We start from the raw sequence: 12917 nt of genomic DNA, 5'->3' as shown, positions 1-12917 counted from the left end.
CCCACTAATGAGACTAAGACCGTGCTGAAGTTCCTCCAAAAGCATATCTTTAGCCGGTTTGGTGTCCCTAGAATATTAATCAGTGATGGAGGCACTCACTTCTGTAATAAACAGCTTAACTCTGCTCTGGTCCGATATGGAACTAACCACAAGGTGGCAACTCCGTATCATCCATAGACAAATGGGCAGGCTGAAGTCTCAAATAGAGAACTTAAACGAATCCTGAAACGGACTGTAAGTACCCGTAGAAGGGATTGGGCAAGAAGTTTGGATGATGCTTTGTGGGCATACAGAGCAGCATTCAAGACTCCTATAGGGACCTCTCCATACCAGCTTGTGTATGGTAAGGCCTGTCATCTGCCAGTGGAACTAGAACACAAGGCCTACTGGGCAACCAGATTCCTAAACCTTGATGCTAAGTTAGCTGGAGAGAAGAGATTACTCCAGCTAAATGAGCTAGAGGAGTTCAGACTCAATGCTTTTGAAAATGCCAAAATTTACAAAGAGAAAGCAAAAAGGTGGCACGACAAAAAGCTATCATCTAGATTATTTACTTTGACCTGGACAAAATAAGAGAAGTCCTCAAACTTCCTCAACTGCAAGATGATCTAGAATCCTTTAATAGGAGAATGGCTAAAGATAAAAAGCTGGATCAAGTTCTAGAGGACATATGCCTCCCTGGAACCAAGTGGATAACCAACATAAAAGGTGTCCCAAACCAACTAAAGAGGGGAGATCTCAAACCAGTTGCTAAGGGCTGGCTGGATTTCATTGGGCATTCTATACTTTCCACAAGTAACCGTTCTGAAGTTACTGTAAAAAGGGCAGTGATGATTCACTGTATTATGTTGGAAAGAGAGGTGGAGGTTTATCAGCTAATTCCTTGTGAAATGTACACAATTGCACAAAAGGAATCTATTGAGGCCAAATTGGCTTACCCAAGCTTGATCTATCTGTTATGTAAGGATGCAGGGGTACAGATGGGAGTGGATGAGTTCATCCCAACTGAGTACTCAATCACTAAAAAAATAATGGATGGATCTCAAGCTCAAGACAACCCCACCAAGAGGAGGGCGCATGAGCTTCTCCCAGAAATCTCCCAATTTGACTATTGGGCCCGCTTGGAAGCATCTGTCACCAAGCTGCAAGAAGCTATGGATCAACTCAAAGAAGAGCAGCAGAACCAGAACAGCATGCTTTGCAAATTGCTCAAGGAACAAGAGCTGCAAGGGCGTGAGCTACAGGAGCTGAAGCGCCAGAGGTTATCCCTTGAAGCGCCAGGTGTCCCACAAATTGAAGGAGCACCTACTCCCAAAATTAAGGTTGTTGAGTCCTAACTCTGTGATAACTTCTGTCATTAGAGACCTATATTAAGAGTTGATAAGCACTAGTATTAGGATTGCATGAGCATTAGTATTATTTTTAGCAATTTGGGCATAATTTAATTTTCTTATCATCATCAAACATGAATAAAATAGCAGACTTTTTTTTAGAAGAGCAAGGGTGCAAATATTTCGAGTACAAAAATAAGAAAAATTCAAATTATTTATATGTGGTGGCATTACTTTAGCTCTCTGAATGAATGCTTGAACAGTGCATATTTTTTATAGTGAAGTTTATGAATGTTAAAATTGTTGGCTCTTGAAAGAATAATGAAAAAAGAGAAATGTTATTGATAATCTGAAAAAATAATAGAATTGATTCTTGAAGCAAGAAAAAATAGTGAAAAAAAAGAAGAAAGAAAAAGAAAAAGCAAGCAGAAAAAGCCAGTAACCCTTTAAACTAAAAGGCAAGGATGAAATGGATCCAAGGCTTTGAGTATCAGTGGATAGGAGGGCCCAAGCGGCTAAATCAAGCTGTCTCTAACCATGTACTTATGGCATGAAGATCCAAGTAACAAGCTTGAGACTGAGTGGTTAAAGTCGTGATCCAAAGCATAAAGAGTGTGCTTAAGAACTCTGGACACCTCGAACTGGGGACTCTAGCAAAGCTGAGTCACAATCTGAAAAGGTTCACTCAGTTATGTGTCTGTGGTATTTATTTATCTGGTGGTAATATTGGAAAACAAGATGCTTAGGGTCACAGCCAAGACTCATAAGTAGCTGTGTTCAAGAATCAACACACTTAACTAGGAGGATCAATGACACTATCTGAATTCTGTGTTCTTATGGATGCCAATCATTCTGAACTTCAAAGGATAAATTGAGATGCCAAAACTATTCAGAAGCAAAAAGCTCTAAGCCCCGCTCATCTAATTTGAATTTGAGCTTTATTAAAGATTCTGAGATGTTATTGCACCATAGCCTTCTTCTTTTTATCCTATTTTATTTGTCTAGTTGCTTGGGGATAAGCAACAGTTTAAGTTTGGTATTGTGATGAGCGGATAAATTATACATTTTTTGGTAGTATTTTCACATAGTTTTTAGCATGTTTTACTCACTTTTTATTATATTTTTATTAGTTTTATGCAAAAATCACATTTCTGGACTTTACCATGAGTTTGTGTGTTTTTCTATGATTTCAGGTATTTTCTAGCTGAAATTGAGGAACCTGAGCAAAAATATGATTCAGATGCTGAGAAAGGACTGATGATGCTGTTGGATTCTGACCTCCCTGTACTCGAACTGGATTTTCTGGATCTACAAAAGCCCAATTGGCGCACTCTCAATTGAGTTGGAAAGTAGACATCTTGGGCTTTCCGGAAATGTATCATAGTTTATACTCTGCCAGAGATTTGATGGCTCAAACTGGCGTCAAAACACCCACCAAAGACCCTTTTCTGGCGTAAAACGCCAGAACTGGCACCAAAGCTGGAGTTAAACGCCCAAACTGGCACCAAAACTGGCGTCTAGACTCCAAGAATGTCCTGTGCACGTGAAATCTAGGAAGCTCAGCCTAAACACACACCAAGTGGGCCCCGGAAGCGGATTTCTGCACTATCTGCACTATCTGCACCTAGTTACTCATTCTTTGTAAACCTAGGTTACTAGTTTAGTATAAAAACTACTTTTAGAGATTCACTTAGGTCCTCATGATATTTTTACATTCCTTATTGTACTTTTGACGGCATGAGTCTCTAAACCCCATGGTTGGGGGTGAGGAGCTCTGCTGTGTCTCAATGAATTAATGCAATTACTACTGTTTTCTATTTAATCGCGCTTGCTTCTGTTCTAAGATATTCACTCGTACTTCATTGTGATGAATGTGATGATCCGTGACACTCATCACCATTCTCAACTTATGAACACGTGCCTGACAACCACTTCTGTTCTACTTGCAACAGCTTGAGTGTGTATCTCTTGGGCTCCTGATTCACGAGTTTGATTGTCTCTCCTGACAATAGAGCAATCAATTCCGTGAGATCAGAGCCTTCATGGTATAGGCTAGTATCAATTGGCGGCATTCCTGAGATCCAGAAAGTCTAAACCTTGTCTGTGGTATTCCAAGTAGGATCTAGGAAGGGATGACGGTGACGAGCTTCAAACTCGCGACTGTTGGGCGCAGTGACAGTGTGCAAAAAGATAAATAGATCTTATTCAAACACAAGTGAGAACCGATAGATGATTAGCCATGCGGGAAACCATAGCGGACATGTTTTCTCTAAGAGGATGGATGGTAGCCATTGACAACGGTGATCCACCAATATAAAGCTTGCCATAGAAGGAGCCAGGCGTGTTTGAAGAAGAAGGCAATAGGAAAGCAAAAACTCAGAGGGTAGAGCATCTCCGAAACCTCAACCTGTTCTCCATTACTGCATAACAAGTATTATTTATTTCATGTTCTTTTTCTTTTTACAAATAAAACTAAGAATTATTATTGATATGCTGACTAAGAGTTACAAGATAACCATAGCTTGCTTCAAGCCGACAATCTCCGTGGGATCGACCCTTACTCACGTAAGGTATTGCTTGGATGACCCAGTGCACTTGCTGGTTTGTGGCACCGGAGTTGTGAAACGTGTAAATCACAATTCCATGCACCAATTAGCCGACTTGATGGAGTAGGAATGATCTTATTATGAGCCGAAGTACCCGAGTACGATTTCTGCAAAGTAGATCGGACAAAGGTACCCTTGGTTTCCTTTTCTTGAATATTCCGAGCCACGACGTTTTTTCTAGTTTGATGCAGCTGTTTCATCACTATAGATTTGGAAGCCATTTTTTCTGCAAAAAACAAAAACAAAAGTCCATTTTTGTACCTATCTTCGACTAGAGTTGACCATGGTTTCCTACCAAGTGAGGAGACTGACCCCAACACTCTTGGAACATATCGACAACACACTTTTAAAGTTCATCTAGTTACTCTAACCCATATCTGGCTATTACAGGCTTTTCTTCCCAATATAAAGGGAAGTCGGGCTCATCGTTCTCATCCAAGAAGAAAGGTCTGGCACCCTCGACAGCTCAGATTTTGAAAAATAATTCTTGAAGTCATGAAAGGATTCATCAAAAATGGAAAAAAACCTTTTTACCCTAAATGGCACAAAAGAAAAGCCAAGAAAACTTTCCTTTCGAAGACCCGGGTTTGGTCAAGACAAAAAGGTGAAAGAAGACCTTGAGAGAAGGTCAGACATCGAGCTCCCAACATTAGAGCTAGTAGATTTTCAAAAAAGATTAGGAGGTCGGGTGGAGCTCGGAGGGAGCAACATTCCAAGTCCAAAGGATATTTTTAAAAAAGCACTCGTATGCATAAAAAATGGGCGTTCTAGATTTTCTAATGGGGAAAACCAAACCCTCCCCAAGATTAGCCACTATTATTTTGTAAATCCTTTCATCCTCTTCATTGTCATATAACCTATGGTTTCTACGGAATACCTCAATGTACTCTTTATCGACTATAGTGACAGAGGTAAGGATAGGAGTATCTACCCATGTCAATAGAGAAGGGAAAATTTTTGTCGACATATCATGAATAATAGAGTGAGACATATAAGCTACACCTACAAATACAAAATAAACAAGTCGTCACCATATGTGAAACGCGATTTGGAAACATCTTCATAAAAACCAGAATGTACAAAAATGGCATCTCTCCTTTGCCAACAATAGCGACACAATTGGGTGTAACACAAATACATTCAACAGTCACAAACGGCTACAGTCCATCAAAACTCCAGAAATGCGGTTCAAATTCATCACAAATGGCAAAACTATTTGGAAAAAAAATTATGACAGATAAAAGGAAATATAAAACCTACATCATCAATAAACATTGCCAATCATTTTTCAAATACTATTCAGAACAGTTTCGAGGAACACAGAACAGCTAAGAGTACAAGTGAAACCTCATAAAACAGCAACCTTGATGAAATTTAAAGAATAGATGGGTACGTCAAGCAGCAAAGTCACAGATGATCCTCTTCACCAAGAACTCTTTCGAAAGAATCAAGATAAAGAAAAAACCTTGAAAAATGAAAAATAGTCTCAAAGCAAACAAACAAGCAAACCAAGGACTCAAGCAGGGACACTGTTCATACCCTTGCCCAAAACATAGAGTGGTGCGCGAAATATAAACTCGCACAACTGAAACGGCAAGTGCACCGGGTCATCCAAGTAATACCTCAAGTGAGTGAGGGTCGAATCCCATGAGGATTTCCAGATTGAGCAAGCTATGGTTATCCTGCAGATCTTAGTTAGGCAAATAGAAAGGTAGTTTTGATTGTTGTAGGTGCATAAAGAAACAATAACATAAGCGATAAATGGATATGATAAGACAATAATTAGCAGTTAGTTAAGGTTTCGGAGGTGCTTCTTCTTCTGGATTAACACATCATACTCTCTATTTCAACGATGAATGATTCCTTCACTGGCAAGACTGTAAGTGATTAAGCCATGGGTTGTGGTCATTAATCTCCTCAGGTCTAGACCAAACATCCGAATGGACAAGATCGATCCTGGGAGAGGGTGAAGCGCGCGCAAGTCAATCTCTTTGTTGATCCTACTCAAAACGTCACAGACAAGGTCTGATCTTCCAGATCAGAGACTACTGCTCTTATGGTTCTAGCCGTTAGAGTCACAGGAACCTCAATTGCCCCTGACTAACGTGGTTATATGTCACAGACCCCGATTAATCCAGATAATTCGGCTGGAACCCGTGATGAATCCTCAAGTTGTAGCTCAATACTATCCGGGTCAGGACTCATAAGGAACGCATGTAGAATCAAGATTCATAAGGATGAAGAACGACAATGCATCCTAGAATAAAATCAAACATAGATTGAAGTAGAAAAGTAATTGTATTAAACCATAGGAATCAGCAGAGCTCCTAACCTTAACCTAGGAGGTTTAGTTGCTCATACTGTACAAAGAATAAATTGTGTAAACTTCGAATGTGGTGGAGAAGATCCTAAATAATGGTGATCTCCCCTTATTTATAACAATCTAATACCTAGAGATTACAAAGATAAGATAAATTAGGCTAAAGGTGCGGAAATTCACTTTCTGGGCCCACTTGGTGAGTGTTTGGGGTGAGCTTGGCATCCAACTTCAGTGAGTGGGCGTTGAAATCCTACTAGGGGGTGCTTTGGTGCGTCCTTGCTCCTCTTGGGGCGTTGAACACCAGAAAGGGGGTGGTTTGGGCGTTCAAAACGCCCGTTGTGGGCCTTCATTTCCAAATACAAGTATAAACTATTATATATTGCTGGAAAGCCCTGAAAATTACCTTTCCAAATCCGTTGAGATCATAACAATTAGACCTATGTAGCTCTATAAATGTTTGTTTGAATGCACGAAGGTCAGGATTTAACAGAATCTGTTGTCCTTTCTTTGCTTCTGAATCAGACTTTGCCAAAACTTGCCAAATTCACCCGAAAGTCACCTAAAATCATAGAAAAACAGCAAAAGCTCAAAATAGCATCCATAATGTGAATTTTGCACTAACACCTACTAAAACATAATAAAACTTAACAAAACATACTAAAAACACACAGAAAATGATGCCAAAAAGTGTATAAAATATCTGCTCATCAGAACACCAAACTTAACCTGTTGCTTGTCCTAAAAAAACCAAAAATAAGTAGGACTAAAAACAAGAAAAAAATACAATAAGTCCCAAAGTTTCCAACGAAGCTCAGTTCCAAATACTGAGTGGGGTTAATGGCTTTTTACTTCTGAACAGTTTTGACATCTCACTTTCCTTTAAAGTTCAGAAATATTGACATCACTTGGAACTAGAGTCCAGATGATATTGTTGATTCTCTTATTTTAGCTCTTCTTGATTCTTGAACACAGCTTCTTTTGGCGCTTTGCACCTTTTTTAGCCTAGCCGTGACTCTAAGCGTTTTGTTTTCCTGTATTACCACCGGATACATAAACGCCACAGATACTTAACTGGGGAAACCCATTGGATTTGACTTTAGCTTTGCTTAAAGTCCCAGACAGTGGTGTCCAAAGTTCTTAAGCATACTCTTTTGATTTGGATTACGACTTTAACTAATTAGTCTCAAGCTTTTTACTTGACAGCTTCACACCACAAGCATTTAGTTAGGGATAGCAACTCATTTGAGCTGTTTAGGCCAATTTTGGGACTCTCCTAACCATTGATGCTCAAAACCTTGGATCTTTGCTCTTTTCTCTCTCTTTTTTTTGTGAGCATTTATTTTTCTTTTTTTTATTTATTTTTATGTTTTTTTTAACTGCTTTTTCTTGTTTCAAGAATCAATATTTTTTATTTTTCAGAGAATCAATAATACTTCTCTAAATTCACTGTTCTTCAAGAGCCAATATACTCATCCTCAATGTCAAATATGCACTGTTAATTCATACATTTAGAAGATAAATGCAAGGCCACCACATCAAAATAATTGGAATATCTTATGATATAACTTAAAACTTATGTATCTTACTATTCCTTTTTCAAATAAAATTTTCTTTTAAGCATGGAGACGGATACAGAGGATATCTTATAACCATAAAATTTTCGAAAAATTTTAAAAATTTTAAACCACTAGACTAGAAAGCAAAGGAAATCCTAATAGTGGTCATGCAGAAGCTAGAAAAGAAAATAGAAAATAGAATGAAATACTGAAAAACAGAAAGAAGGGGTAGATGAAACTCAACCACCTTAGTGCTGCTGGTTGCTCAGGCTGTGCGCTTCTGTGAAGATGATTCAGCTCCCTTTGGTGCCATTGATGATAATGTACATCTAGAGCTTGGTCTGCAACACCAAACTTAAAAACTTTGCTTGTCCCCAATCAAAGAAAACTCGGTGTGGGAATAAGGGTGGAAAAAGTAAGAGAGAGAAGGAAAGGTGGGGTAGGTGGGGTTTGTGTAGGATCCATTGGCTGGAAAAGCACCAAAGCTCGAGTTGCCTCCTGCCCCTGCCTGGTGTTCAATGCCAAGAATGGGAGTTGAACTTCCAACTGCGTTCCAAGTCTAGCGTTTAACGCCAGCAATTGTCCGTTAATGGGCGTTGGACACCCAGAATACTCCTTCACTGTCGTTCAACGCCAATCTTGCTCTCTCGTGCTCGGAATTACACTTCACACAACTGAACTAGCAAGTGCACTGAGTCATCCAAGTAATACCTGAGTGAGTCAGGGTCGATCTCATGAGGATTATGATTTGAAGCAAGCTATGGTTATCTTGTAGATCTTAGTCAGGCAGATAGAAGAGTTGTTTGTTTTTTTAATTTGCATAAAAGGAAAATAAATAAAACGTTACTCAGATGATGGTGAATGCAATGATATGAAGATGGTTAAGGCTTGGAGATGTTTTGTTCTTCTGGATCAATCTGGTCTTACTGTCTTCTTCAACTGTGAATGATTTCTTCTATAGCAGGCTGTATGAGATCAGCGCCCTTCTTAAGAGATCATCAATACTACTCCAGATCTGAACCCCAAGGTTTGGGCAGATCCAGTCTGCTTGAGGGTGAAGCTCCTGCAATTCATTCTCTTTAGTGATCTTACTCAAAATGCCACAGACAAGTTTGAATCTTTCGGATCAGAGAACGCTATGCATTTGGTTCTAGCCTCTACCACATAGACTCTAATCTCCCCATACCTTGGCTAAACTAGTGTCTCGAGAATTCCCCAATGAACTCGTGGATAAGCCGTATAAGAGATGTATGATCAAGCTAGTGGTTCATTGTTGTCCGGTGAAAGACTCACTCCAAACCCATGTAGAATGAGATAACCTTGTGTCGGTTCAACTCATTCATAAGGATGAAGAATAGATATACATCTTAGAATGGAGAATCAAACACGGATTGAGATAGAATAATAGTACTTTATTAATCCATAAAACTTAGCAAGCTCCTCCCCTCAACCTTGGAGGTTTAGAAACTCATACTAATAGAAAATACAATGATAAATGTGTAAAGTGGTAGAAGATCCTTGAAAAGTGTAGAAGTTCTCAAATAAATACTAGGCTAATGACTAAGAATTACATAAGAAGGGAAAAACAGTCTTTTAGTGCTGAAATCCACTTATGGGTCCCACTTGGTGAGTGTTTGGGCTGAGCTTGATTGAGATCCACGTGCTAGGAGGCCTCTAGGGTGTTGAACACTGGCTAGGGGTCCTTTTTGGGTGTTGGACACTGGACTCTTCTCCTTTCGGCGTTGGACGCTAGAATAAGGCAGATGGTTGGCGTTGAACACCAGTTTTGGGCCTTTATTTCTGAAGCAAAGCATAAACTATTATATATTTATGAAAATCCCTGGATGTTAGCTTTCCATAGTCATTGAGAACGCTTGATTTAGAAGTCTGTAGCTCTAGAAAAGTGCTTTCGTGTGCAAGAAGGTCAGATCCGGATAACATCTACACTGCTTTCTCTGTCTCTGAATCAGACTTTTGCTCCAGCTCTTTAATTTTAGCCAGAAAATACCTAAAATTCCATAAAAACACACAACATCAAAGTAGAATCCAAATTTGTGAATTTTTCACTAAAACCTATGAAAATGTAATGAAACTTAAACAAAACATGCTAAAATCAATATGAAAATGATGCCAAAAAGTGTATAAAAATATCCGCTCATCATTACACCAAACTTAAACTGTTGCTTGTCCCCAAGAAACTAAAAATAAAGTAGGATAAAAAGAAGAATAACGTACAATAAATCTTATAGTTCTCAATGAAGCTCAGTTTCAATTAGACAAGCGGGACTTAGTAGCTTTCTGCTTCTGAATAATTTTGGCATCTCACTATCCATTGAAACTTAGAAGTGTTGGCATCTTTAAGAACTTAGAATTCAGATGATATTATTGACTCTCCTAGTTTACTTCTTTTTTATTCTTGAACACAGCTTTTAGAATCTTGGCCGTGACCCTAAGCACTTTGTTTTCCAGTATTACCACCAGATACATATATGCCACAGACACTTAACTGGGTGAACCCTTTCGGATTGTGATTCAGCTGTGCTGGAATCCCCAGATAAAGGTGTCCAAAGTTCTTAGCACACTCTTTTTGCTTTGGATCACGACTTTAACTGCTCAGTCTCAAGCTTTTTACTTGACACTTTCACACCATAAGCATATAGTTAGGGATAGCTTAGTTTAGCTGCTTAGGCTAAGAACTTTTTGTTTCTTTTAGGCCCTCCTAACTATTGATGCTCAAAGCCTTGGATCTTTTTACCCTTTCCTTTTAGTTTAAAAGGTTATTGGCTTTTTGCTCTTACCTTTTGGTTTAAAGAGCTATTGGCTTTTTCTGCTTTTTCTTTCTTTGTTGCTTTTTCTTGCTTCAAGAATCAATTTTTTTGAATTTTTTCAGATTATCAATAATATTTCACTTTTATCATCATTTTTTCAAGAGCCAACATTTTTAATTCCAATTTCAAATATGCACTGTTCATTCATACATTTAGAAAACAAAAGCAATGCCACCACATCAAAATAATTGATTATTCTATTATAAAACTCAAAAATTTATGCATCTCTAATTCTTCTAAAAAAATTACTATTTTATTCATGTTTAATGATGATAAGAGGAATATTTTTTAGCTAATTGGAAAATAAAACTTAATTTCTAATGCTTATGCAATTCTTAAATTAAAAGACAATAAAATAAAAATAAAGATTTAAATACTACTAGTGATCATGTAAACCTAAATATGAGAAATAGGAATTAGAATAACAGAAATACGAAAAACAGGAATTGAAATAGTCACAGGGTTGAAACTTAACAACCTCAAGCTTAAGGGGGGCTGGGCCCTTCAGGGGAGATCTTCTGGTGCTTCAACTCCTCTATCTCACGCCCTTGCTTCTCCTGCTCCTAGACCAGATTGCAAATCATGCTAGCGTGATCTTTCTGCTCCTTTCTTAATTGATCCAAGGTGGTTTGCAGTTGCATCACAGATGCTTTCAACTGATCCCAATATTCAATTGGAGGGATCTCTTGGGGAGGCTCAGGTGCCTTCCTTTTGGGATGATCCTCTGGTACCTTGGAGCTTTCTATCACTTTCTTAGTGATTGGACTTTCCACTGGAATAAATGTATCCACGTGAATTAAGACTTTAGCCTCTTGGCATAGGCGAAAGATAAAATTTGGATAGTCTAGCATGGCATTATTAGACATTCTATTTGCCAACTTATACATATCACAGGAGATTATTTGGTGAACTTCTACCTCATTTCTCATTATGATGCAGTGAATCATCACAGCTCTCTGAATAGTGACTTCAAAGCAGTTACTTGTAGGGAGTATAGAACGCCCAATGATGTCTAGCTATCCTCTAGCAATTGGCTTGAGGTTCATTCTTTTCAGCTGGTTTGGCTTGCCTTTTGCATCTTCAATGCATTGAGTTCCAGGAAGGCAGATGTTCTATAGGACTTGATCCAGCTTTGGGTTGGCTACCACCCTTCTATTGTAGGAATCAGGGTCATCCCTTTGTAAGGGTAATTTAAAGATCTCTCTCACCCTCTCCAAATGAAAATATATGATCTTTTCCCTGATGATAGTGCGAAAAGTATGGAATGTTATTCCATCGTTCTTTTGCTTATCTATCATCCACAGATTTGCATAGAATTCATAGATCATGTTGTATCCAACAGTGATCTCAGAATTGGCTAGAATCTCCCAGCTTCTCTTTTGAATTTGCTCTTGAATCTCTGGGTATTCATCTTCTCCTAATTTGAATCTGACCTTCGGGATCACTGGCCTCTTACTCATTATTTTGTGATAATGTTCTTCATTTTGCTTGGTGTAGAATATAACAGGTTTGAAAATAACTGTTGGGTCATCTTCCTTCTTGTTTCTTGGAGGGGTCTTGCAACTTCTTAGAGCCATGGGATTTGAATCTCAATAAGAGAATAGGGCTCCTTCCACACCAAACTTAAAAGTTTTGCTCGTCCTCAGGCAAAAGGTAAAAAAGGAAGAAGAAGAAAGTGAAGGATGAGAGAATAGAAGAAGAGAATTCGAATGGAGAGGTGGTGAATAAGTGAGAGAGAGCACGGATATATATAGGGAGGGGAAGGGGGGTTTTCAAAAACAATGGTTAAAGAAAGATAAAAGAAGTTTTGAAAAAGATAGAAAAAGATAAGTTTTTAAACTTAAAAGATATGAAAAAGACAGGAAAAAGATATTCAAGATATAAAAGATAAGATAAGAACTATGAAAAAGATTTTAATTTTAATAAAAGATATGAACAAGAATTACTAAATATAAGAAAATATTTTGAAAAATTTGAAAACTAGTTAAAAAAGATATGAGGTTTGAAAAAGATTTAAAAAGATTTGAAAATGTTTTAAATTTGAAATCAATTTGAATTCGAAATATTTGAAAAAGATTTGATTTAAAAATCATGGAATTTCAAAATTGAAATTTAAAATGATAGGTTGAATGAAAAAAAGATAAGGTTTTGGAAATTACCTCCCTTGTTTATTTTGCTGGTGTGTTAAACGCCCAAAATGGCTATATTCTAGCATTTAATGTTGCTGTTCCTACTTGCTGGGCGTTGAACACCCAGAATGGCACCCATTTTGGTGT

The sequence above is a fragment of the Arachis hypogaea genome, chromosome 9 (assembly GCF_003086295.3).
Source record: "Arachis hypogaea cultivar Tifrunner chromosome 9, arahy.Tifrunner.gnm2.J5K5, whole genome shotgun sequence".
Lineage (NCBI taxonomy): Eukaryota > Viridiplantae > Streptophyta > Magnoliopsida > Fabales > Fabaceae > Arachis > Arachis hypogaea.
This window is presented reverse-complemented; position numbering follows the sequence as displayed.